Genomic DNA, 5,393 nt, shown 5'->3' with positions numbered 1-5,393 from the left:
TACAAATACAAAAAATAGGTTTTACTCATAATGACAGTATATCTGCCACACTCAATATGACAGTTATTTAAACATAACTCTAAACCAAACATGGTTAATGGCTAATAATACCTGGAGAAATGTATCTTTGTGAGTTTTACTGGAAAACATTTTTTTTAAGGTTTATAAAGACACAAGTTAGTTGTTTTTACTCAATATGACAGTATAGCTGTCATACTACATGCAAAAAATATATAAACATGACTCCAAAACCAAACTTGCAATCCGTCTTAAAATGTCTGTAATATTGAATCTATGTGAGTTTTACTAGAATCAGGTATTTTGTTAAGGTTTACAAATACAAAAAATAGGTTTTACTCACTATGACAGTATACTGTCACATTCAATCTGACTGTTATTTAAACACAAATTCTAAACCACAGATGCAAAATAGCTAATAATAACTGGAGAAATGTATTTTTGTGAGTTTTACTGGGGAAAAAAAATATTTTGTAAGGTTTGTATAGACAAAATTTAGTTTTTTTTACTCAATATGATGGAAACATGCTTTATGTCTAAAAAATCCTGTAATATTTTATCCATGTGAGTTTTATCAGAATCAGTTATTTTGGTAATTTTACAAATACAAAAAATAGGTTTTACTCATAATGACAATATATCTGCCACACTCAATATGACAGTTATTTAAACATAACTCTAAACCAAACATGGTTAATGGCTAATAATGCCTGGAGAAATGTATCTTTGTGAGTTTTACTGGAAAACATTTTTTTTTAAGGTTTATAAAGACACAAGTTAGTTTTTTTTACTCAATATGACAGTATAACTGTCATACTACATGCAAAAAATATATAAACATGACTCCAAAACCAAACTTGCAATCCGTCTTAAAATGTCTGTAATATTGAATCTATGTGAGTTTTACCAAAATGAGGTATTTTGGTAAGGTTGACAAATAAAAAAAATAGGTTTTACTGATAGTGACATTATAAGTGCCACACTCAATATGACAGTTATTTAAACATAACTCATAAACGACACATGAAAATGGCTATTAAACCTGGAGAAATGTATCTTTGTTAGTTTTACTAGAGTAATGATCTTTTGTAAGGTTTGCAAAGACACAAGTTTTTTTACTCAATATGACGGTATAACTGCCAAACTAAATAAAAAAGTTATAGAAACATAACTACAAAACCAAACTCAAAAACCAAACATGCAATCCGTTTAAAAATGCCTGTAATATTAAATATATGTGAGTTTTATCAGAATCAGGTATTTTGGTAAGGTTTAAAATACCAAAATTAGGTTTTACTCATAATGACAGCTCAATATGACAGTTATTTAAACATAACTCCTAAAACACACATGCAAAATGACTAATAATGCGTGGAAAAATGTATCTTTGTGATTTTTACCGGAATTTTTTTTGGTAAGGTTTGTAAAGATACTGTTTTTTTTTTTAACTCAATATGTTGGTATAACTGTCATACTGAATATGAAAGTTTTATAAACATAACTCCAAAACCAAACTTGCAATTTGTAAAAAAATGGCTCTAATATTGAATTTATGTGATTTTTACCAGAATCAGGTATTTTGGTAAGGATTACAAATACAAAAATTAGGTTTTACTCATAATGACGGATAACCGCCACATTTTTTTGAACATAACTCCTAAACAAAACATGCTAAATGGCTAAAAATGCCTGGGGAAATGTATCTTCGTGAGTTTTACTGGAATAAAAAAAATTGTAAGGTTTGTAAAGACACAAGTTAGTTTTTTCTAACTCAAAAAGACAGTATAACTGTCATAATAAATGGAAAAGTTATATAAACATAACTCCAAAACCAAACTTGCATTATGTCTAAAAATGCCTGAAATGATGAATCCATGTGAGTTCTACTAGAATCAGTTGTTTTTGTAAGTTTTGCAAATACAAAATATTGGTTTTACTCACTATGACAGTATACTGTCACATTCAATCTGACAGTTATTTAAACATACTGTAACTCCTAAACCACAATTACAAAATGGCTAATAATGCCTGGAAAAATGTATCTTTGTGGGTTTTCCTGGAATTTTTTTTTTCATAAGGTTTGTAAAGAAACAAGGTGGTTTTTTGTACTTAATATGACAGTATAACTGTCATACTAAATATGAAATTTAAATAAACATAACTCCAAAACCAAACTTGCAATACGTCTAAAAATGCCTGTTCTTTTGAATCTATGTGAGTTTTACCAGAATCAGGTATTTTGGTAAGGTTTATAAATACAAAAATTAGGTTTTACACATAATGACAGTATAACTGCCACCCAATATGACGGTTATGTTAACATAACTCCTAAACCACACATGCAAAATGGCTAATAATGCCTGGAGAAATGTATCTTTGTAAGTTTTACAGGAAAAAAAATATTTTGTAAGGTTTGATAAGACACAAAATAGTTTTTTTTATTCAATATGTTTGTATAATAATCATAATAAATGTAAAAGTTATATAAACATAACTCCAATACCAAACATGCAATCCGTCTAAAAATGCCTGTAATATTGAATCTATGTGAGTTTTACTAGAATCAGGTATTTTGTTAAGGTTTACAAATACAAAAAATAGGTTTTACTCACTATGACAGTATACTGTCACATTCAATCTGACTGTTATTTAAACACAAATTCTAAACCACAGATGCAAAATAGCTAATAATAACTGGAGAAATGTATTTTTGTGAGTTTTACTGGGAAAAAAAAATATTTTGTAAGGTTTGTATAGACAAAATTTAGTTTTTTTACTCAATATGATGGAAACATGCTTTATGTCTAAAAAAATCCTGTAATATTTTATCCATGTGAGTTTTATCAGAATCAGTTATTTTGGTAATTTTACAAATACAAAAAATAGGTTTTACTCATAATGACAGTATATCTGCCACACTCAATATGACAGTTATTTAAACATAACTCTAAACCAAACATGGTTAATGGCTAATAATGCCTGGAGAAATGTATCTTTGTGAGTTTTACTGGAAAACATTTTTTTTTAAGGTTTATAAAGACACAAGTTAGTTTTTTTTACTCAATATGACAGTATAACTGTCATACTACATGCAAACAATATATAAACATGACTCCAAAACCAAACTTGCAATCCGTCTTAAAATGTCTGTAATATTGAATCTATGTGAGTTTTACTAGAATCAGGTATTTTGTTAAGGTTTACAAATACAAAAAATAGGTTTTACTCACTATGACAGTATACTGTCACATTCAATCTGACTGTTATTTAAACACAAATTCTAAACCACAGATGCAAAATAGCTAATAATAACTGGAGAAATGTATTTTTGTGAGTTTTACTGGGAAAAAAAAATATTTTGTAAGGTTTGTATAGACAAAATTTAGTTTTTTTTACTCAATATGATGGAAACATGCTTTATGTCTAAAAAATCCTGTAATATTTTATCCATGTGAGTTTTATCAGAATCAGTTATTTTGGTAATTTTACAAATACAAAAAATAGGTTTTACTCATAATGACAGTATATCTGCCACACTCAATATGACAGTTATTTAAACATAACTCTAAACCAAACATGGTTAATGGCTAATAATACCTGGAGAAATGTATCTTTGTGAGTTTTACTGGAAAACATTTTTTTTAAGGTTTATAAAGACACAAGTTAGTTTTTTTTACTCAATATGACAGTATAGCTGTCATACTACATGCAAAAAATATATAAACATGACTCCAAAACCAAACTTGCAATCCGTCTTAAAATGTCTGTAATATTGAATCTATGTGAGTTTTACTAGAATCAGGTATTTTGTTAAGGTTTACAAATACAAAAAATAGGTTTTACTCACTATGACAGTATACTGTCACATTCAATCTGACTGTTATTTAAACACAAATTCTAAACCACAGATGCAAAATAGCTAATAATAACTGGAGAAATGTATTTTTGTGAGTTTTACTGGGAAAAAAAAATATTTTGTAAGGTTTGTATAGACAAAATTTAGTTTTTTTTACTCAATATGATGGAAACATGCTTTATGTCTAAAAAATCCTGTAATATTTTATCCATGTGAGTTTTATCAGAATCAGTTATTTTGGTAATTTTACAAATACAAAAAATAGGTTTTACTCATAATGACAATATATCTGCCACACTCAATATGACAGTTATTTAAACATAACTCTAAACCAAACATGGTTAATGGCTAATAATGCCTGGAGAAATGTATCTTTGTGAGTTTTACTGGAAAACATTTTTTTTTAAGGTTTATAAAGACACAAGTTAGTTTTTTTTACTCAATATGACAGTATAACTGTCATACTACATGCAAAAAATATATAAACATGACTCCAAAACCAAACTTGCAATCCGTCTTAAAATGTCTGTAATATTGAATCTATGTGAGTTTTACCAAAATGAGGTATTTTGGTAAGGTTGACAAATAAAAAAAATAGGTTTTACTGATAGTGACATTATAAGTGCCACACTCAATATGACAGTTATTTAAACATAACTCATAAACGACACATGAAAATGGCTATTAAACCTGGAGAAATGTATCTTTGTTAGTTTTACTAGAGTAATGATCTTTTGTAAGGTTTGCAAAGACACAAGTTTTTTTACTCAATATGACGGTATAACTGCCAAACTAAATAAAAAAGTTATAGAAACATAACTACAAAACCAAACTCAAAAACCAAACATGCAATCCGTTTAAAAATGCCTGTAATATTAAATATATGTGAGTTTTATCAGAATCAGGTATTTTGGTAAGGTTTAAAATACCAAAATTAGGTTTTACTCATAATGACAGCTCAATATGACAGTTATTTAAACATAACTCCTAAAACACACATGCAAAATGACTAATAATGCGTGGAAAAATGTATCTTTGTGATTTTTACCGGAATTTTTTTTGGTAAGGTTTGTAAAGATACTGTTTTTTTTTTTTAACTCAATATGTTGGTATAACTGTCATACTGAATATGAAAGTTTTATAAACATAACTCCAAAACCAAACTTGCAATTTGTAAAAAAATGGCTCTAATATTGAATTTATGTGATTTTTACCAGAATCAGGTATTTTGGTAAGGATTACAAATACAAAAATTAGGTTTTACTCATAATGACGGATAACCGCCACATTTTTTTGAACATAACTCCTAAACAAAACATGCTAAATGGCTAAAAATGCCTGGGGAAATGTATCTTCGTGAGTTTTACTGGAATAAAAAAAATTGTAAGGTTTGTAAAGACACAAGTTAGTTTTTTCTAACTCAAAAAGACAGTATAACTGTCATAATAAATGGAAAAGTTATATAAACATAACTCCAAAACCAAACTTGCATTATGTCTAAAAATGCCTGAAATGATGA

The sequence above is a fragment of the Nerophis lumbriciformis genome, linkage group LG07 (genome assembly GCF_033978685.3).
Source record: "Nerophis lumbriciformis linkage group LG07, RoL_Nlum_v2.1, whole genome shotgun sequence".
Taxonomy (NCBI): domain Eukaryota; kingdom Metazoa; phylum Chordata; class Actinopteri; order Syngnathiformes; family Syngnathidae; genus Nerophis; species Nerophis lumbriciformis.
The sequence above is the reverse complement of the archived record's forward strand: the minus strand, read 5'-3'. Positions refer to the sequence as shown.